This window comes from Pleurodeles waltl, chromosome 1_2, assembly GCF_031143425.1.
Source record: "Pleurodeles waltl isolate 20211129_DDA chromosome 1_2, aPleWal1.hap1.20221129, whole genome shotgun sequence".
In the NCBI taxonomy this organism is placed as follows: domain Eukaryota; kingdom Metazoa; phylum Chordata; class Amphibia; order Caudata; family Salamandridae; genus Pleurodeles; species Pleurodeles waltl.
The window spans coordinates 210,309,839-210,333,677 of NC_090437.1; positions in this window are offsets into that span (position 1 = coordinate 210,309,839).

Here is a 23,839-nt window from a genome sequence, read left to right on the forward strand (position 1 = left end):
AAGTAAGTCTAGACATATTTAAACATTGGCATCCTAATAAAATAATTGTGAAAATTTCTGAGAGGGGGACCCCATGATTTTTATTTTTCAACTAAGGAGTGCAACATTAAAAAGTTTGAAAATCACTGGGCTAAAGTGACTGACAGCAGGACACCAGCCCCTTTTACCACTGAGCCAATCACAATGTGCATTCCTGGCGATGCAACTGAGGCGGCTAAACCTCCATATCTGAGTTTGCAGTTTGGAAGGTATATCAGCACAAAACCTTTAAGCTTTCGACAGTTCCTGTTGCCATGAACCCGCTTCTATCAGTCCTGCCATTGCTCCTGGTCCAGGTCCAAGATGGAAATCAACCCCGTTGTCGCTGGAACAGAAGATACGTCAAGGTCATGCCTGTTATCATCAGAGTTGTTGCTTCACAGTGGTACTCGAATCATGCATGGATACATATTTTTAGCAAAAAACACCAAAATGATGCACAATGCTTAAGTGTATGATGTTATATCTAGAAAATGCATCCGAACAGACCTTGAAATATAAGTAACACCCACCACTCTAGTACGAACTGTCTTTATGACAATGGACACCCACACAAAAAAAACACAGTAATCACAGAGAGGAATGTATCAGCACAGGTGTGTACAATAATTTCCCCAAAATAACAAAATCATCAACTGAACCAGTACACCCTATCTGAACCAAACAATCCCATGGTAATGTAGCAATTGCACTACAACATGGTACAGGCGGGTGTACACAGAACGTACTACCAATCTGACAGCTAAAATGAAAACATGGCAGATATGTATGAATGTCACATGTTCCCCTTGGAGTATGCAATACATCACAAACATTAAATGTCACGTAACTGTAAAGTGGCAGGTTCACTCTGTAATGCATAAGTGCAGATCAATGACAAATCATGTCAAAATAAACACACATGCATTCTCCGGCCACAATTACAGAAACACACATAATTTTGATGTATGTCCAGTAACAACATAAATGCTTGCACCAAAATTAATATGTCTATCCCAAATATACAACATAAATGTATGCATTTAAAAAAAAAAAATAACTGCAATCCACAAATTCTGCTGGTCACTGTCACAAATGAGAGTAAGAACATGGAACACACTTAATCAGAAATTATATTATCAGCAAAGAATCAGCAACATTATCAAATAAGGCCGGGACAAAAATGTTCTAAAAATAAAAATGTTCTATAAACATGAGATAATTCTCTCAAAAACAAGTTAAAGCAGCTGTACCCAAGCAAAAAGTCCAGAATGTGGGTACATGCCCACAACTTGCCTGGTAATGTCACTGCCAAAATAAACCTCCTATGGAAGGGGCATCTATGGGACAGAGAGAAGGCACCTTAATGATCCTACTGAGAGTGGGGGTCATTGGGTTTTGGAGGGATGATATTGGGTTTGGGAGGTGAGGTTGTGAGTTTGAGAGGGGTGGTTTTGGGTTTGGGAGTAGTGTGTTAGGTAGGGATAGGTTGGGATTTGAAAGGGGTGGGTTGGGATTTGGAAGGATGGTGTGAGATATGGAAGTAGAAGAGGTGATTTCGTAGTCAGAAGGGACGGTTTGGGAGGTGGAAGGTCTGGAAAGATGTTTGAGAGAGGTGGTTTTGGGGTTGGAAAGGGTCAGGGCCAGGGTAAAAAGTAGGTCCTACTTAGGAAAATGGATATGGTAATTTTAGGGGAGTTTGGGTTGGGATTTAGAGGGAGTGTCTGTTGTGCATGTGTGTGTTGAAAGTCTGCCTGAGAGTCTGGTGTTCTGTATGTTTAGATTTATGTCTGTTGGGTGAGTGAGTGTGGGTGTTTGGGTTCAGCATGTGTATGTGTGGCTGTATGTGCTGTGGATGTGGTGTGTGATGGTGTGAACCACTGTGTGTACTGATGCACGTGTGTGTTGTGGTGGGTGTGCTGACCCGGTGTGCTTGTAGTGTGTGTCAGTGTTTGTGTAGCGGTGGGTGCGCTGACGGGGGTGTGTGCTTGTGGTGTGTTTGGGTATTGGTGTAGTGATGGGTACGCTGACTGGGAATGTGCTGGTAGTGGGTGTGGGTTTTGGTGTTGTGGTGGGTTTGCTGACTGGGGTATGCTTGTGATGTGTAGGTGTTGGTGTAGTGGTGGGTGTGCTGACTGGCTGGAGGTGTGCTGGTGGTGTGTGTGTGTTTGTGTCATGGTGATTGTGATGCCTATGGGTATGCTTGTGGTGGTGGGGTGTGTGGTGTCTGCATGAGTGTGTCTGTGTTTTTTGCTGTGTTGGTGTAAGGATGTGCTGCTTGTGGTTGTTGTAGTGGATGCATACAAATGTTTGTGTGTGCTTGGGATAGGGCTGATTTGAGGGACTTTTGATGAGGAAGTGGTCAGAGTCTGTGGACAAGGTTGAGATGGGTGAGAGGCTGCACTCAAATAGGAGGCCAGACAATGGAATGACCGCTGTAGGCCAGACAGGGCCACCCAGGTAAGCCAGCATCTGGGTGTTCTGGCCAGCAAGTCCGTGGATGGCATTCAGAAGTGCAGTCTGGCCAATAGAAATAGTCCGTAATAGGTCAACAGCCTCCTGATTGAGCACAGTCTGGGACACTAGGGCAGGGGCTGAGGTACCTGCAGCAAAGGTGATGCCGCCCTTTTTAGGGAGGTGGCTATGGCCAACTGTGGGGGTAGCAAGAGGGAGAGTGGAGCTTGGAATATGGGTGGTAGATGATGATACAGGTCCCACTGTTGTTCCAAGGTCTGCCACCACTAGGGACTGTTCTTCATTGGAGGGTTCTTAAAAAGATGTTGAGTCAGTTGTGGCCTCCGTGCCAGTCCCCTCATTCTCCATGCCACTGGGTCCTTTGGTGTTGGTAGTGTCCACACCCCATTCCCTGTGACCTGCTTCCTCCTCGCTGTTGTAGCCACTGTCACCTTCTCCTTGCCTAGATGATGCTGAAAACACAGATATAACAGTTTGAGGGTATCTGTACAAATACAATTGGAAGTTAATGTCCTACACACAACATCTGTAATAATTTCGGTAATCCCCCATCCCAGTTTCCATATCATGTATGCCTTTGTCACTTATACACTTGTAAGTCCCTCCTTAAAAAAGGGTTTTAACAGCATGAGTTAACATGTAGGCCTTGCAACATCTCTGCACCACTGCAAGACAGAGCTAAAATGTATTCGCATTTCCTAAATTACCACGTGTTGGGCTGGGAATAGGCTCCTCAAGATGACACTATAACATCTATGTGGTGTAACCTTCCATCTGCAAATTACCCTTTAAGTGTCCCCTTGCTCTCCATAATTTTTTTCTCAGCAGACAGAACTAAGGACACCAAAGTGTTGTTTGGGGAACATGTGACTCTCTCTCCAATGTGGACACAATCCTGTCTTTTGCAATAAATACAGTATGGCATTCCAATTCACACTGTTTGACACAGTCTGGCTTACATGCACATTTGTAAAGGAAAAAGGCCTCAAGTCAACCTGTTACCATCCATATGAAGTGTCTAGAAGTTTGCTGGAGAAACTGGTTTCAAACATGTTCCAAATTATGAATGATGCCACTGTACACAGAATTCCAGTCCATTTAGTGCAGATGCACATTCTCATATTGTCATAGCACATACTTACCAATGTAAAGTCTAATATGTCAACTGCACTATAATTGTGCATTTTGCCATAGTCACAAGCAATAGGGCATACATTACCTACTCACACTTGAAATGGAACATCCCACCTGACCCAATCATGATATCGGGTATGCTTGGTGCAACTGTCTATCATGACTTTGAGAAAAAGCAGGTACGCTGTTTTCTGTCACAAAGGCATGTGTCTGCTCACAACAGTACTTGCCTTGTGATGAGAAATCTATTCTTAAACGTCTGCGCAAACAAATACAACACACACAGCATCAGACACTCTCTGACTAACTTACACCTCCAGAAATCCTCATGGGATTTGGACGTGTGTCACACTTAAGGGTTATGGCATACAACATTGCTGGAAATTAAAAAGGTTCAACAAGAACACTATCTATAGATAATGACTTACCCCTTTGATGCTGTTGTTGGGCCCTCAACTGCCCATCAAGCTCTGGGTAAGCCACCATAAGGATGCAGGCCAATAGAGGGGTCAGGGTGTGGTGATACCCAGCTGGATCGCTGGGAGCACTGCCCGACTTGGCCTTCAGAAGACTTTCATGTTGCGCTACTCAGGTCCTGCAACCTCTTCTGACAGTGCAGGCTGTGCCGCTTGTGAACCCCTAAGGATCCGTACCTTCTTGGCGATGGCCTTCCATATCTCATGATTCAATGGGGTTTGACCTGTATGGATGACAGAAAAAAACAAGAAATTAAATTTTGAGTGATTTTATTTGGCAGTAATGTCGTGACATCATTATTTGGCATTGCACACATGCATTCACCAAACAGTAACTCAATTTTTAATGATAAACTTTAGAGGTAGCTTAGAAATACTGAGTTACAGGAAGCTAATGAGCACCCTAAACACTTTCAAGCTCCCAGTGTTACCAAACTAGGCCTACAACATCATCTAGACCAGGGCTATGAAACCTATCCTGTTGTGAGAGCTACCCTTGACTACCCACAATCATTTTGCATTACTAAAGGCTAAACAACCTATGCAATCTGTGCACCTAGCCCCACTCACAGCTACATTGGATTCATGCCTAACATCCCAAGAGGCAGAACTCATGGTCTGCATCACATACAGTGACTGAGGGCAGTACAGAAGGGCAGCTATGTGTCAGTGAGAGCAGATATTTGGAGGATGCATTTACATGTGTGCTTTGGAATGGGACAAACTGGGATGGTTGATTTTGAGACAATGTCATATGAACTTACCGCACAGGGAATAACTTCACCTATATGTGGCTACATGACATATTGAAACCACCCACAGCAGCCTACTATACGATATGGGTGGGAATCCCACTTGACAATGTAGCATCAGACAACTCCAAACCCTCCATTTTTTAACACATCACCATCATTTTTACAATGACTGTATGTTCTCACTCCTGGCTAGTGGGCAGTGGCAGTCAGCGGCCTGCAGTTTGTCTGATAAAACAGGAATAGTAAGTTATATGGGCACATATTACAGCTTGTCATTTCAGATGACCTAACACTGTCATGTACAGACATTTCAGACTGTGGCAAAAAAACATTCTGCCCCAGCTAAATTATTCATTGAGCTCCAATCACAGCACTCCAGACATTAACAAAAAGGGACAAAATAGCCTGTGGATCAAGAAGGAAGAAGTTACTTATTCAGGCATTCACCAATCAGACATGTACCTTTTCCTCTAGACTCCCATAGAGCTGGCTGTACAGGGACATGACCTCCCTGAGAAGGAGCTCCACCTCCTCCATACTGAAGGCAGGGATCCTGTAACCTGCTTTTCCTTGCGTTTTGGCCCCTAGAAGTCGGTAACAGCAGCAAAATACCAAGGAGAATTTGTTGGCTGCAGTGATAGGAGTCAAGTGAGCTTTTTTCACTATGCCACATAACTGTACATGATGGACACAATCTGTGACCAAGACGGTCACAGCCATTAGCTTTCGTGCATAGCCATCACACACATTAGCCTATGGCAAGGACTGTTGTGGAGGGTACCACCTACTATGCGGTCAGCTTCCACTGACAGCCTTCGGGTAGCCAATGTCCTGACGGCAAGTTCAGACAGCTGCCATTTTAGGGTGTAAAGCTATGCATTTTTGCAATTGTTAGTCCATCACTAGCATTAAATATAGAGGCTAGTGTATTTCTAAATATCAGATAAGAACAACACAGTTCTTGGCAAGATATGCCAAAATAAAATGTGAACTGTGACTGTGTGTGACATCGATAGTTCGCAAGGGAAGTAATACCTCCAGTGACTGTATTAAAAAGAAAAAAAAAATCAACATTTCAATTGTATTATTTGCACAAAATGAAAAAAATATTGAATGAAAAAGTGACTTTTGAAGTTCCAAAAGTTTGTTAACTATGTATGTATATGTGTTAAACAATGACATCCCCAATGTTACCAAGACTTAAGATGTGTTGATGTTAAAAGTATGGTGTGATCATTTGAGCCAATATTTTCTTTTCCCTACGTATAGACATCTCAACCTAGTTATGTGTAGGAGATGACAGCCTCAGGTGCTCCAGTCCATTCCAGACCTTGCCACCACAGAGGAAAGGGATGTCATAAAACAGTTTGGTTTACATAGGCAAACTATCCTGGATTTGTGTCAGCTGTTTGAGCATGATCTCTCATGAGAGCACTACATTTTGTGGCCACTGGCTCTCTTCGATACACTGTGGCAGTATCTGGGGACATGCCCCAACCAACATTTAGTGGTGTGATATAAAAAGTCCTTCCTTCCTTGATGAGACTCATCAACAGCTACATCCAGATCCCACATCAACAGGATTTGACCACCAAGAATGGAGAATTTGATACTTTGGGTGGACTACCACATGTGGTTGGAGTAATAGAAGGCACGCATTTTGCCTTGGTGCCACTACACACAAGGGAACAGGACTACCACAATCAGAAGGTCTTCCATTCCATCAATGTGCAAGTTGTCTGCTTACCAGATTTATACTTCTTAAGTGTGTGTGCTAGCATCCCTGGGTCAACACATGATTCATTTGTACTACGGAACAGCACCATACCCATTCGGATGTTAAAACGTGGACCAGAGAGGGCCTGGCCTGTTGATAAGTAAAATATTACTTGATAAACTTTTGCCTGCATCACAGTTTCGGAAGGGACAATGGCTTGATATGTAAGTAATCTGTTGATGTATTGCTTCCATGTAGGAGACACAGCATATCCTAACTGACCAGGGTTATTGGCATTGCTGAGGAATCCAACAATGCCAGGGAAAGTCTGCTTTAATGAGGTCCACTGAAGAAAATGGAGGCCAATGGAATGAGGTTTTGGGCTGCGACAGGCCAGGTTTAGGTGTATGGACAAGATAGGTGGAGCCTTCCTCTACTCATCCGATAAAGTGTGCAAAATCATGGCTGTCTGCTACATTCTCCATAACATCACCCTGTGACAGACCATCCCTGTAATCACGGAGGACAGGAGACCGTGATGAGCCACTGGGTGAAGATGTTGAAATACCCATTGAAGATGACAGTGGAGAAGAAGAAGGAGATGACTTACGTCAAGATGTGATTGACCACTTCTTCACCTGAGTATAAGTTAATGTTTACAAATTGTAACCTCCAATGTCAGAACAACTTGTGAACCAGGAAACATAAAAGTCTGCATTGCTAATTTGACTGGAATGATCAGGGCAGGAAAGTCCAAGGCAAAGATGGTAGTGGGTCAGAGTTTCCCTACATTGAATACTGTGGTGTTGACATAGACTAATTTTGCTTGTGCTAAGTATGTAGGTCCTCATAACTTGCCATTTGAGTCAAATTTAATGTGATAACTCATTAATTATCCCTTGATATTTAGTTTAAGGGTTATTAACCATATCATCTTTATTTGGACATTTCAAAGTTGTGACACTTGTAGTGATATATCGCCTTTTTGAAAGTACAAAGTAAAACATGTGTTGATCCTTGGACAGACACCCACTAGGGATGGACAGATCTTGTGCAAAGACAACTTGCACTCTGAATGAATGGACATTCAGGAGATTGTATTATAGCTGTTTTATTTATGATGGTGCAATCAAGGCAATATGTCCCACATAACTTGCCCAAACCACATGTATATGTCATGCCCTAGCATTCTGTTCTTCCTTCACATTGACTAAGGCCCTCATAATAAAATTGGCGGTAAAAGCTGCCTACCGCCGCGGCGATGGCCGCCAAAAGCACATCACGGCAGCTATCATCCGTCCACCATATTATGACCACAGCCGGATTTCCACCACAAGAAGGGCGGAAATCTGGTTGTGGTCATACTGGTGGATGGCGGTAAGGTGGGGCTGCTACCACCAGCAGCACCATGCCAGTAGACTGCCGCCAGCCGTATTATGACAAATAATATGACCTGCTGGCGGGCACTGCTGGCGGTAGCAGCGCCCTGTCCTGTCACCTGCCGGATGACCCCCTGGATCTAGGTAAGTCGGGTCTCCAACAGGGGAGGGGGTTGGGGGGTTGTGTGTGTGTGGGTGGGGGTGTGTGCATGTATGCGTGAGTGTGTGCCTGAGTGCAAGTGTGTGTTTAGTGTTGTTTGCATGCGTATATGAATGTGTGTGAGTGCATGTATGTATGGAAAGTGAAATGCGTGTCTGCGTGTATGTTTTGATGTGTGTGCAGATGTGTGTGTGAATGGATGAATGCATGCATGTATGTAAGTGTGAATGAGTGTGTGTCTGCATGCGTGTGTGTGAATGGGGGGTGTGGATGTAGGGGGGTGGGGGTGTTTGGAGAGGTATGGGGGAGGGGTCCTCCTATCAGTGACAGGGAAGGAATTCCCTGTCACTGATAGGGCCTAACCCCATGGTTTTCATGGCGTTACGAACACCACGAAAACCATGATAGTAGGCAGGGACATAATCCCGTCGAAGGCACAATGGCGGCCGCCGGACTGTAGATTGTTATCTCCAGCCCAGCAACTGCTACCACCATGGCGGTCGGAGTGGTACACTAGCGGGTTGGTTTCAGCCAATGTCATAATGTGGCGGTAAGTGCCGCCAGCCTGTTGGCGGTACTACCGCCACATTAGCCCTGACCGCCGGGGTCATGATGACCCCCTAAATCTTCAAATTGTGGACAGTAGAGGTAGATGTTGATGTGTGTCCTCATAGTTCGCACACCACTGAATGGTGAATGTGTCACTGCACCAGATCCTGCCACAGTGTCCTGTAATGGTCATACGGTCTCAAATGTTCTTACTGCTACGATGTAGACTATTGGTGGTATTGATCTAGGTTTCCTATTGTGAGGGCAGGATGTTTGGCTCCAACTGAGGTCATGCATCAACAATAGTTTGCCTATTTAATTTGATGCTATTAAATATTCCTTTTCCTCCATGGTTTTAAGGGCTTGAGCATCTACCCTTTTGGCACAGACTATTGAGGTTAGTCATGGATATTGAAACGTAGCTCTGATTTCTTCAAGGACTTGTGAGGAACATATGTATGTTCCCAATACATTATGTAGTGTGTTTTGTTTTTTGTTTGAATAAAAAGGATCACACTTTACCTCTTTGTCATTTCTAATTTTCTTTAGCAATTGAATGTTCAAAAGAGTTGACCACATGATTATGGAAGACAGACATGGCAAATGAAAGGCCACAAATAATCCAACAAGAGTCTTGTAGTCGTGCCCATACCATTTATTTGCAGGACACAAAAGAACAGAAAGGTGAATCCAAAAATGAGGAAATGAACCAAAGAAGTCTATCGTGGTGGATGGAAGTTTGTTAGTAGAGCCAAAAACAGTTTGGAGTCCAATGTAAAAAATACAACAGTCCTCAGAAAAGGTAATTGTGTCCATCAAATAGTCCACCAAGTGAATGGTAGACACACACTGGAGGAAATTAGGATCTGCGTCTCCTGGAGGTGGTGGTGGCAGTCTTTCCATCCTATCTAGGTGGTCTGGATCACTGGCCCTCTGGGGAGGAGGGGGTGCACAGGTGCAGGACTGGAGTGTGAGGTGCAGTGGTGTACTTGGCCCAGATGTGGAGGGACCACAGACAGGGACAGATGGAATGGGAAAGGAGCTGCACACATGGTGGTAGATGTTGTAAAACACCCCAGTCAAGCATCTAATTTTTTCATTATGATTGTGTTTTTCCAAGATGAGCGTCCTCTGTACCTCCTTGATCTCCCAGAGCCCAGTTACAACCTAGCCCATCACGTCTTGGGACTGTTGTACTGCTCCCAAGACTTGGTCAGTGGTGGTCTAGCTGACTAAGAAACCAGTGGCCTCAATTTGCTGGCCCACAGATTCCCTCCCACGACCCCTACTCCTACTACCCTGTGCCCTTGAAGAATTGTGTCCCGTCCCACTGGTTACTGGCAGAACTGGAGGCTGTTTTGGTGCTATTTCAACCACAGCCAGGACTGGGGGTGACAGGATTGGTGTGTACCTCCTTCGTACACAGAGAGTGGAGGTGTCCTCATGTTGAGATGGTGTCGCAGCTGTGGTGAGAATTGTGGGTGTGGGCCAAGTACGACTCACTGGATCGGTTTGGCCAGACAGGCCAGATGAACCAGCTGGTTCCTGATCATCTGGACTTGCAGCAGTAGGGTTCTCATTGAAGGCTTGCTCCTGGTCTGGAGTTGAGATATCTTGCCTGGCAGAAGTGGTCCTCTGGGCTGTGTGGTTGGACCTGTGAAGGTTGCAGGGAATATGTAATTAATATATAGTTTGTGCATTTTATGGGTCTTTGTCTACAAATGGACCAACCTAAAAAAGTAGAAACAGTGTCTGATTTTCATTATTTCACAAATGCAGGCTGATTTACACAGATGACAACTCCAGTGCTGACCTTGTAGAGATGTCCTAAAATGCAAAAGAGTTATTTCCGAATTTTACATTACATGTAGATTAGGGTACTGAACCATTCCAAGGCATAGCAGGCTACAAATCATTAGATGGAAAGTGGTTCAACTTACAAATAAAACCGCAATTGGTTATCATATGGATAGTGCAAATTACCTTGTGTGTGACTACTACTTCTATTCAGCATGCCACAGCATGCTGTTGGGAATCTAGGATTCAAAAGTCAATGAATTATGTAAGCAGTTTCATCAGCTCAAGGTAGCTCTGGTAAGGTGTTAGCATGCTTAAGATACACAAGAAGTGACATTTTAATCCACAGATTGACATGGTAACTGTCAAATGCACTAGTCTTTGAGATGTGTGGACACATGGAAGTAAAGGAAGATGGAACAACATTACATTGTACTATTGTTTTGCAGACCGAAAAACAGGGGATCATAGTAGTTGTAGTCATCTGTTGATGTCATAGGCAATACTTGTTTGAAAAGTGACTTACACATATCTATTTCACTGACTATAGAGGAGATGAAAACACATTGCCAACATGTACACACATGTGGGTTTGATGTGAATAGGAGAAGAAACCACTTAGAAACACTATACTTTCCTGTGCAAATGGATGGAGTTTTGGACCTGTTTTTTGGGAAAACACAACATTCATTGATAGAAAACAGGGGGATGAGCAAATGCAAGGGATTATCCATGAGGAAGAACACACAATCTGCACATTGTTAAAAGGAGAGCTACAACTACATTGCTAGTAATTGGCATGGAACAAGATATTTTGAGGAGTCAAGTTTAGGTATATCTGTTTTGCTAAGGGTGTTGAAGCACTCTAAATATCAAACTTAAGGGCAAGACTTAATTTGAGATTGTTGAGACATTGCTAAGTGTAACTCACCACACTCGACTCCACCAGGGATTCTAGTCAAGTCTTCAGGATGTAGGGTATGCAAGTCCTTCTCCTCCCAGGGAAGGAGATGTAATGGGGAGAGGGGAGAACCACCATCAGTCCTTTGGGACTCCAGGTGGTGCTTGGAGGCCAGTTAACAGACTTTCCCCTGCAGGACGTTCCACCTCTTCCTAATCTCCTCATGTGTGTGTGGATTGTTTACTACAGCATTCACTCTGTCAACTATTCTGGACCACATTTGTATCTTCTGGGATATAGTTGTATTTTGTACTTGTGTGCTCCAAACAATTGCGGCTCTACTCTTATGATTTCATCAACGATGACAGACAACTCTACCTCTGAAAAATGGGGATTTCTCTTCCGTGCCACAGAGCACAGCTCTGAAAAAAATTAGTGGCCAAAAAGATGAAGGATAATCTAAAAAAATAATATTAACAAAAGACAAGAGCCCTCATTACAACTGTGGCGGTTGGTGTAAAAGTGACGGTAATACCGCCAACAGGCTGGGGGTAATTACCGCCAAATTATGACCATGGCAGAAATATCTCCGATAGACAGCCACTTTACCACACTGACCGCCAGGGCAGAAACAACAGCACCACGGCTGTAGCCGCCAACAGCCAGGTGGAAGTCAATGTTTCACCCACCATATTAAGACCCTGCAATCCACCACCTTTTCCGGGGCGGTAGCAACGACATCAAAAGCCTGGCGGAAACACTGCACAGAAGTGAAAGGACTCACCATTGGAGACACAGGGAACAAGCATGCGCCCATGGAGCCCAAGCTGCATGTCTTCCCCATGGTCTTCTATGTACTACTCCACCACTAACACCAATGATGGCGAAGACGACGACAGTGAGTACAGATGCTCAGCACACAAGGGAGGGGGGAGGAAAAAGAGAGTGACACACACACACACACACACACACACACGCACAACAAACACCTCATACACACACCCCATACACACAACCAGATGCACAAGAAAACAAGTTAATCCTCCTAATTTACTAAAGTGAGTGTAATAATATCAACAAAGTATAAATAATAATTTAGCTAATGTAACAGATATTTACAAATGTACAGAACAAGGGACACTGCCCAGTCCTCAGTTTGCGTGGTCCACATGGCCACAGACCAAAGTACAAGGCCCCACTTGTCACCTGCCTCAACACAGAGAGAACACTGCAGGGGCATCAGTTAGCAAATAGTCAGCCACCTCAGGGGAACGGGAGGGGGGGCCACATCAGCCGGCAGATGGAACAACACCACTGGTTCTGTCGGGGCAACATGCCCTGTGCTTGATCGTCGCTGGTGCCTCTACTCCTCCACCAGATGATGCTAATGCACGTAAGGACAGGGTGACAAAACAAGAAGGGGGGAAGAGACAAAGGATACACTTGGTCAATGGCTGCACCAACACCACTGTTGGTGTACACAGCACCTTCATACACAGGAAACAGGCCTAAGCAATATACATTGCACTGCCTGTGATATTGCTAGCCACCAAGGCATGGGGAGGGGCACACACAGGCAAATCCATCACACCAGAGACCCACGCAGCCCTGACCAGTAATGGATGCCTAAGAGCTAGATAGGTAAATGTGCCCTTCTGCACCCTAGCCACCAGGGGACCTAGGCTGCAATGTCAGGCCTGGCCTAGGGGCACTCACTGACATACATCCACCGCCCGGTTACCACCCCACCAGGTGTTAGTAGTAATAATGGGCACTGTACTCACCCCCTTGGGGATGCTGTGTTGCCTGTACTGACCTTTCTCGTTGGGAGGCCATCCCAAGCTGGGCCTCCACCATCTTCTGTGCCCAGCGTCTCAGGTCCTCCCACCGTTTCTGGCAGTGGGTGCTCCGCCTGCCGTAGACCCCCAGGGCCCGCATGTTCTTGGCAATGGCACGCCATGTACCCTTCTTTTGATGGGCGCTGGCCTGCACAGGCAATACAGACCACCTTTTGCACACACATGACCCAGCACACAACCAATACGCCACCCAGAGCACATCCACCCACCCCCTTACACAAGGCCTTCACACACACCACATCATGCATTCATGCCACATGCATCGTGCCCACAGTATACTCACCTCTTGGTCTGGAGGCCCATATAGGAGTCCGTACTGGGGTAGGACCCCATCCATCAGTGTCTCCAACTCTGCCGAAGTGAAGGCAGGGGCCCTTTCCCCAGTCACACGGGTCATGGTATGTTCCAGACACAGGTCACAGCAGCATATGCAGTGTAGGTCCTCTCCTGTTGAAGATCAGGTAGCAAGTGAGGAATCAGATAGAAAATGGCGGTCATGTCCACAGCGGTGCATACCGTCACCTCCGGCGTAGATCACCATTGGCCACTGTAACCCATAGGGCCCAATGTTACCCAATGAGGAGTTGCATGGTGGTTCCCGACCGCCTCCCGCAACCGTGCACAAGATCAGCGGAATTACATCACTTCCACCTGTTCCTCCACACAGGACAGGCGGAAGCCATTTCAGGGGCGGGGGGCAAGCCCTCGATAATTGCTGCGTCACTGTTTAAAATTGGACATACTGGACAATTCACACTGACCCCTTACAAATTAACAGCATGCAATGTTCTGTTGTAGCCCGATTGTTCAGTTTGTGACTGGCTCCTCACTCTTTTGCCCCATAGATTGCTACGGCTGTGGATGAATATGAGATGGAGACATACCTCTGTGTACAGACCACTGGTGGACTTGAAACACTAGAGGACAGGCACATTATCATCACCTATAGACTGGACAGGGCCACAATCACTGAGCTGTGTGCCCAATTGGAGCCTGACCTGATATCTGCTATCCATCACCCCACTCGGATCCCCCTCTTTTGCAAGTTCTATCTGTGGTCCATTTCCTGGCAACTGGTTCCCTCCAAGTGACAGTGGGCTTGGCAGCAGGAAGGTCACAGACAATGTTCTTCACAATAGTGCTGACAAGAGTTTTGTCTGCCCTGATTAAACAAATGTGAAGCTACATTGTATTTCCCCAGCTGGAAGATTTGGCCATTGTGAAGGCTGACTTCTATGCAATGGGACATATCCCCAACATAATAGAGGCGATTGATGGGACGCATTGCATTTGTCCACCCCCATCAAAATGAACAGGTGTACAGAAATCGTGAGAGTTTCCACTCTATGAATGTAGAGATGGTGTGCTTGGCGGACCAGTACATCTCCCACGTCATAGGCAAAGTATCCTGGTTCGGTGCATGATGCCTTTGTCCTGAGGAATAGCAGCATTCCAAATGTGATGGGCCAACTACAGAGGCACAGGGTGTGGCTATTAGGTGAGGCCTGGTCCCCACCAAGTTTATGTTGGTGTATGGGTCTGGTGTGGGCCATATGAGATAGTGTGTGGCTAAATGTTGTCCCTCAATATTTGCAGGTGACTCTGGTTACCCCAACCTATCTTGGCTGCTGACCCCTGTGAGGAATACCAGGGCTAGGGCAGAAGAGCATTACAATGAGGCACATGGGAGAACCAGAAGGATTATAGATCGGACCTTTGGCATCCTGAAGACCAGGTTCCGGTGCCTCCATCTAACAAGTGGATCACTGTGCTACTTACTCAAGGTCTGCCAAATAATAGTGGCATGCTGCATGCTGCACAACCTTGCCCTAAGACGCCATGTGTCTTTTCTGCAGGAGGAGGAGGAGTCTGGAGATGCCCGTGTGGCAGCAGTGGACCCTGTGGACAGTGAGATTGAGGAGGCAGAGGATGAGGATAAGGACAACAGAACAGCAGTCATCAGACAATACTTTCAATGACACACAGGTAAGACAGTGTTACTTCACATTTCATTGTAATTATTTTTAATATCTGTGGCACTGGCATGCTATCATTTCCCACCACTATGCCCACTTACTGTACCCTTTGGCAATTAATTTTACAGATGTTGGTGCATCCCAATAGTTCCTGGTGTGAATACTGCAGCCAGCCACAGGTCATTAACATATGCTCATTTACTGTACAGTTGAATTGCATTGTTTGAACCTTGTTAGATGAATACATACTTGAAGCATTTGACATATTCCATACGTCTATTTTTTCCAAGGGTGTTTATTGAAGTGCTTAGAAAAAGAGGAGCAAGTGCAATGGGATGGAGTGATGATGGAGGAAAGTCCAGGGTATTGTTCCAGTCTATTTGTAGCACAGATGCATTGTTCAAGGGGACATAGGAAGGGGAACAATGGCAGTCAGGGTGGACAGGGTGACTGTGTGGGACACAAGGGTGACAATCAGGAGAGTCTCATTTCCTGGCGGGGTACTGGGCAAGTGTCTCTGGCTTCAGTCTGGAATGCAGGGTTCGTTTGCAGGGTGGTTTGCATTCTGCAGAGGGAGGGGTGCTGGTTGCCTGTTGGTCCTGTGGGGCCTCCTGTCCACTAGCGACGGCGGAGGTGGAAGGCAGTTCAGGTGTCTGGCTAGTGGCAGGGGCCCACTGTTGTGATACTGCCTCCCTTATAACATTGGGCATGTCTGCCAGCACCCCTGCTATGGAGACCAGAGTGGTGTTGATAGCCTTCAAGTCCTCCCTGATCCTCTGGTACTGTCCCTCCTGCAGCTGCCTGTTCTCCTGCACATTGTCCAGGATCTGGCCCATCGTGTTCTGGGAATGTTGATATGTTCCCAGGATCTCTGCAAGTGCCTCCTGGAGAGTTGGTTCCCTGGACCTGTCCTCCCCCTGGAACACAGCAGTCCTCCCAGTTTCCCTGTTGTCCTGTGCATCTGTCCCCTGAACCATGTGCCCATTGCCACTGACCCCAGGTCCCTAATTGTTTTGGGTATGAGGGGTGCCCTGGGGTCCCTGTAGAGGTGGACACACTGCTGATTGACATGTACTGGGGACAGAGGTATGGGTATGCTGGGTGGGTGCTGTGGTGGTGTTTCCTGATGGGGGAGGCTCTGTGGTGGTGTGTGACTGGGCCTGGGGAACCGACTGTCCATAGGTCTCTGATGGGCCAGGTTGGTCATCCAGATCCTTAAGTCCAGAGTTGCTGTCATCACTGTGGGCCTCTTCTGTGGGGGGGCTGGATATTGCTGGCACCTCCTTTCTGCTGACATTGGCTGGGGTACCTGTGGGGATGTAAATGCTGTGTTATTGTTTCTGTGTCTGACATATTGTGGATCCGTGGCTTGCCCTCTTTGGTTGTATTTGCCCTGGCAGTTTTCACTTGTGCACGTTGATATGTGGTGTGATGGCTGATTCTATCTAGTGTACATGCTTTAGTGATAGGTGTCCATGCAGGGCTATGAGTGGTTTTCATGCATATGGCATGGAGGGCTTGGCATTGGGATGAGTGAGATGTGATGGTGGGATGTGTGGGACATGATAATGTGATTGGAGTGAGGATGAGGGTGAGGGTGGGGTATGTGATGGCATGCACGTAGGGGGGTAGTAGTAGTATAGAGTTGACTTACCAGAGTCAAGTCCTCCTTCTACTCCGGCCAGGCCCTCAGGATGCATGATTGCCAAGACTTGCTCCTCCCATGTTGTTAGTTGTGGGGGAGGAGGTGGGGGTCCACCCCCAGTCCTCTGTACAGGGAGTTGGTGTCTTGGTGGGGTGGTATCCAGGTGGTGGATGTGTGTCAGTGGGTGCCCCTAGGCCAGGCCTGATATTGCAGAGTAGGTCCACTGGTGACTAGGGTTCTGAAGGGAAAATCCTGCTACCTAGCTCGTGGGCATCCACTACTGGTCAGGGCTGCGTGGGTCCCAGGTGTGCTGGATTTGCGGGTGTGTGCCCCTCCCCATGCCTTGGTTGCTAGCAGTATCAATGGTAGTGCAATGCATAGTGTGTAGGCATGTTCCCTGTGTGTTAGGGTGCTGTGTACGCCAACGGTGGTGTTGGTGCAGCCATTGACCAAGTGTATCCTTTGTCTCTTCCCCCCCTTCTTGTTTTGTCACCCTGTCCTTAAATGCATTAGCATCATCTGCGGAGGAGCAGAGGCACTGGTGACGGAGGAAGCTGCATCCCACATGACCCAGGAGGCAGAGTCCACTGACGCTGAGGGCACCAGTGGGACGGAGGGCGAGAGAGCACCATGGCGGAGACTGGAGAGGACAGTTCTGACACAGACACCTCCTCCAATGGAAGTTCCCTGGTGGGGGCGGACACCTCTGTGACCACCCCAGCTACAGGTACAGCCACCAACCCCGTACCAGCACCACCCTCCCAGCAGCCCCTCATTGAGTAGCCTGTGCCCGTTCACCGAGGAGGGTGGGCATCTCTTTCGCCCCAGGCATCTCAGGCCCTGCCCCAGTTAGCCCTTCTGCCCTGACTGAGGAGGCTATTGACCTCCTGAGATCCATCTCTGTAGGGCAGTCAACCTTTGTGAATGCCATTGAGGTGCTGGTGGCCCAGATGCAACAGACTAATGGATTCCTGGAGGGCATTCACACTGGCTTGGCAGCCCAACAGAGATCAATCCAGGCTCTGGCATCCTCTCTGATGGCGACCATTGTTCCTGTTTCCACCCTCCCCCCTCCAACTTCCTCTTCCCAATCCCATTCTCCTCAACCCCAACCTGCACACAGGCAGACAAGCATGCACACAAGACAAAACACAAGAGTGGTTTAGGCAAACATAAGCACAAAAATTCATTCCACAGGTACTCACACAAACACCATCCAGATGCAGATATACCAACATGCACAATTTCCACTGTGTCCCCCTCCTCCTCCTCCACTTCCCTCCCAGTTCCATCTACACTCACACCTGCATGCACTACACTATCATCCACTACCAGCATCACCACCACACCAAGCAGAACACACACCTCACCTGCAGACACCTTAACAACAGCCATGCACATGCCCCTGTGTCCTCTCCCACTGTGTCTGCCCCCACTCCCAAGGTACACAAACCCAAGCACTCAGACATCCAACAGCCATTCACCTCACAACAGCATCCAGCCCATGCACCTGCACCCAAACTCAGCAGACAGACACCTCCTACAACCACTCCCTCTTCCTCCACTCCCAAACCTTCTCTCTCTTCCCACCCCAATGTTCCTGAAAAACATGTCTTATCCACCACACCATTGACCTCTTCCCTATCCCTACCCCACCGGCCTGCACGTCTGGCCAGGGTGGCAAGCACCTCAGCCACCCAGTCCATGGGCCCGGTCGTCACCATGCCTACTCGTGGTGGAAAAGGATCCAGGGCACATGTCCTCACAGGTGAAGGAGCCTGCACCAAGCAGCCTCAAGGGAAAGGAGCCTGCCACAGCTGCCAGAAGGAGCAAGGAGCCTGCCCAAGCTGCTGCCAGGAACACAAAGCAGCCTGCCCCAGCTGCTGCCAGGAAGACTAAGGAGCCTGCCCCAGCAGCTGCCAGGAAGACTAAGGAGCCTGCACCAGCTGCTGCCAGGAAGTCTAAGGAGCCTGTCCCAGCTGCTGCCAGAAAGAGCAAGGAGCCTGCACCTGAAGACAGCAAGAGGAAGGGGCCTGGGGCTGGAACTGTGACGGATCCCCCACCACCAACCATAGTTGTGCAGCCATCCGAGGCTGCAGGGGATGGGCAGGGGCCTCCCTCCACCAGAAGCACCACCACCACCATTGAGCAGCCAGCTGAGGCTGCAGGGGATGGGCAGGAGCCTCCCCCCATCAGCAGCACCACCACCACCATTGAGCAGCCACCTCTGCCAATGGACGGTATGTAATCCTGCCTCCATGGGCTGCTGTGCAGGCTGCCTCCTGCAAAGCCAGTGGGCATGACACCCACCTGGGAGACTGTGACCTTGCACTTGCCAGGATCAAGAGCACAGGGCACAATGCCCCCTCAAGAATCAGTGGGTTAGACACCCACCTACCCCTGCCTACCCAGGATCAAGAGCACAGGGCATGTTGCCCCCTCCAGAGCCAGTGGTCTTGTTCCATCTGCCGGCTGAGGTGCCCCCATCTCCCGTCCCCCTGAGGTGCCTGCCTATTTCCAAAGTGATGCCTCTTCAGTGTTCTCTCCATGTTGAGGCAGGTACCATGTGTGGCCTTTGACTTTTGGCCTATGGCCTTGTGGACAACGTACATTGTGGACTGGACTGTGTCCCTTTTTATGTACATATGTATATATCTATTAACCTGCCTCACTTATTTATCTTGATGTGTTGCTCTCATTACATTCCCTTTTTCTAAAACGTTTTGTCCTTGCATTATTCATCTGAGGTATGGGGTAAATATGTTTTAGTAATGCAGCTGACTGTGGGTATGGTGTTGGGGGTGTGTGTTCTGCATGTGTGTGTCACTCTCTTTTTCATCCCTCCCTCCCTTCTGTGCTAGGCATCTGTACTCACCATCATCGTCATTGCCAGCATTGGTGGTCGTGGTGGAGCAGCATGTAGAAGACCATGGGGAAGACATGCAGCTCGGACTCCATTGTGGCTTGGTTGTTCCCTATGTCTCCAATGGTGAGTCCTTTCTCTTCTGTGCAGTGTTTCTGCCAGGGTTTTGATGTTGTTGGTACCACCACGGAAAAGGTGGTGGTTTCCTAGGTCATAATATGGTGGGCGGAAAATTGACTTCCGCCTGGCTGTAGGCGGCTGCCTGTTGTTTCTGCCCTGGTGGTCGGTGTGGTACATTGGCTGTCTATCGGAGATCTTTCTACCATGTTCATAATTTGGCAGTAAATTACCGCTGGCCTGTTGGCAGTATTACCGCCACTTTTACAGCAACCGCCATGGTAGTAATGAGGGCCTACTTTTTTAATAAATCATACCTCTGGTTCCCCTTGTCTGATTTTATTCATTTTAGTGTCATTTTCAAAATAAAAATATAATCTCTTTTTAAAAAATGGTGTTGGATTTTAAATGCATTTTTTGTTTTACCTATTTACAGTTTTGTGATTTTTAAATGCTTTATACACTTGTCTCCCAAGTGAAGCTTTTTCGCTCGTTGCCAAAACTGCCAAGAGTTGAGCTGGATTTCATTTATTGAGACCTAACTGGATCTAAGTGGAGGTTAGTGGCCTATTGCTAAGTGTAGGTACTTACCTGCCCTTACCAACAATCCACTTTCCAACAATTCAGAACACTAGTGTCAGACTACTCCTACATATAAAGCCATAAGACTTGAGGTCCCTACATTGGTTATTGGTTGCCAGAAGATCCACCTTCAAGCTGCTTTGTATCACCCACAAAGCAATATATAGAAGAGGATAACTTGCTATCAGGACAAAAATCACAAAATAGATACAATTAAGGAACCTCTGCTCAAGATTGGCACCTCAACTCAAAACCCCAGCATACAACAAAAAGAACATGGGTGGTACATCTTTCTCTGTTCAAGTAGCCAAACTATGGAATTCATTACCCCCAAACAATAGAGCAACAGATAACTATCTTATCTTTAGAAGACTACTCAATGGTTGACTCTGTCCTACATGACCACCACACAAAAACACAAATGTACAGCATATGCCTGTGCATGTAAATATGTATAGATTGATTATATGTATGTGCATCTCTTTGCTCAAATATATACTGTTTAAAAATATATAGGTATTCTTTTGATCTGCTTAACAAATGTTTATATTACTCATATTACTTATAATATATATATATATATATATATATATATACATACATATACATTTATATAAATACCCATATGCCACTAGGTTTTATATATATATATATATATATATAACCTGTATACCTAACAGTCACCGCTAGGTAGTTATAGTTAGGACCTAGTTTCTATATGAAAAGTATTTGAGATCTATGGTGCCGCTTGATGAATCTTCACGAAACTTACCCAAACAAATTGGCAGTCCTGTCAGCTGCTGCGTAGAAAGTTTTGGGGTGATCCATTAAGGTGGGCAAAGAAAAAGGGGGGGCCCAAAACACATTTTCCCTATTCATTTTTCCATAGGGAATTCGAATAGCAATTGCGAGACATTACTGAACGGAATTTCACCAAATTTGGCTAGAACTTAGGTCCTGGCCCAGAAAGTGATCATATTTGTTTTGGTGTGTTTCTGTTTGGTAGTTTTTTTGGAAATTAAAGGGGGCAAGAAATTTGTATATTTATGGGTGCAAAAGATTCATGACCCCTCCTTTTCTCGTGCAGAGATTTGATTGGCTGATAACACTTCAACAATAGAAGCTGTTGAAGTGTTGCCAGCCATCTTAGGACTTGGCTGAGAGTTAAAAAAAAAGTAAAAAATAAACAAAAGGGGCCAGGGTACAAACACCCTGACCTCTTAGCTCTGCTGGTGGGGTCCCAAATGGAACCCCCAGGGCTGAAAAGCATTTGTTTTTTGATTTTACAAGCCGAGTTGTGGTGGGGCCATGGATCCACTGTAAAAGTTTAAAAAAGAATGAAGCACGAGCTCCTGCACGTCGTTTATACCTCCTTCTCAGCGATTTTCATTCATGTGGGGGGGAGTGTGCCCTCGCTGCCTGGGGACCATCACCTCCCCAGGGCAAATATTATATATGTGGAAGGGGTGCATGCCCACCCAGCTGTCCTGGGGACCACCACCTCCCCACGACAATGAATGTAATGAATGCGGAGGGGCCTGTGGCCTTCCTGTGCTCCAGGATCCACCACCTCCCTGGGGTGATGTATGTAATGAATGTGGGGGGCCACCACCCGTGGGGTTACACTGTATTTTGAGTGGGTGGTGCCCTGCCCCCCACTACCCCAGAAACCACATCCTCAACCCGAATATTTAAAGAAAGAAAGAGAGTCCCTACGGGACCCCCAAGCACCGGGGAGCACCATCGCCAAGGCTAAATCCTCATTGGAAGGAGGATGCATGGCCCCTTTCTTAGAGCCACAGATGGACCGGGGGATGGACCGGGAGATGGACTCCTGCTTGTCCCGGGGTGCCCACCCCTGGGACATAGCTGTTTGCTGTGGCTTGGCTGCAGCTCGGCATGTAATATCTGGGGTAATTAGCAGTGTGTGGAAAAGGCACCAGCTATAGCTACCTTAGGGAATGAGTTATAGTTGCTTGAAATAACTCTAACAGATAAATTTCTATGGTTTTGTGCTTGTAAAATCTGGACCTAACAATCATATCCCTGTACCCTTTGTTTTTTTACTGACTTTCTAAGGTTTATTTAATGCTATTTCTTAACAATAACGTCCTTGTGATCTTTGTATTTTTTAGTGAATGTCTAGTTTTAAAAAAATGTTTAGTAAGATGCCCATCACAATGCAAGGTGAAGGGGGGTCAAAGGGACAAGCCTGTCATTATGCTGCCTCACACAAGCTTGCTGCTCCTGCCCCTGCTCCTCCTTCCCATCCATTGTCTATGTCCATGACCCTGCTTCCTCATTTCAGCCCTGCATGGCCGTTGTTCTGCCAAAGCCCTTCTCTCCTGCCATGAAGAATTAGCTTGCTGCCCCATCCACCTCTTCCCTACCTGCTGTTGTCTGAGTCCATGCACTAGCCCCCTCCCACCTGCCATGCCTGGTCTGATGTGCTTCTTCTGCCTTCCATTTAGCTTGATGTCCCTGCTCATTCCTCCTGACCTTCATTGCCCAATTATATGCCATCATTGCCCTCCTGCTTAGCCTCTTTGCTTAGCTTGCTGCCCCTACCCTCCTTCCCTTTCCCTCTGATATCTTTGTGCATGCTCAAGTTCCCTCCTTTTTGCCCAGCATGTTCCATACATGTGCCAATGCTTCAACCTATCTACTCTCAGTGCTCTATTGAGCTGCCACTGCCACTCCCACCTGCCTAGTATGGTCAAAGGGCTGCTGCCTGTCCCTGCCACCCCCACCCTACCTATGGGAATTCCATGCCGCTAGCCCCTCCCTCCTATCTTCCATGGTCCATTTTGCAGCCACTCCCTTCTCTCCTACATGCTGTGTTGTTCTGCAACTTCTCCTCCTGTCTGCCCTGTATGGTTTGTTGTGAAGCCCCTTCCCCTGCCCTATCTTGTCTATGTCTAGCCCCTACCCCTTTCTGTCCTCCATGGTCCTTTGTGCATGCCCCTACCTGCTCCCTTTTGCTCACCATGGCTATTGTGCTGCCACTACCCCTCTCACTTGCCATGCATGGTCTTCGGTGCTGGCACAGCCCCTCCCACCTTCCCTATGTGGTCAACTTACTGCCTCTGACCCACTTCCACCTTCCCTCTGCTGTCTGCGTGTAAGCCTTTATTGTCTCACTGTTTACCTCCAAGGTGTGTTGAGCTTCCAGTGCCAACCCGCCCTGCCTCCATGGTAAGCTTGCTGCTCCTGTCCCCTTCCCCTGCCCTCTTTTTTCCATGTGCAGGCCCTTATCATCACCCTCCTGCCTTGTCTGCTGGTTGTCATGCCCCTGCCCCCTCCCTTTCCTGCCCTTCATGGTCTGTTACGCTTCATGGTCTGTTATGCTGCAGCTGTCCCTCCTGTCTGTCTGTTATGGTCAGCTTGCTGCTCTTGCCTCTTTCATCTCTGCTCTCTGATTTCCATGTGCATGACC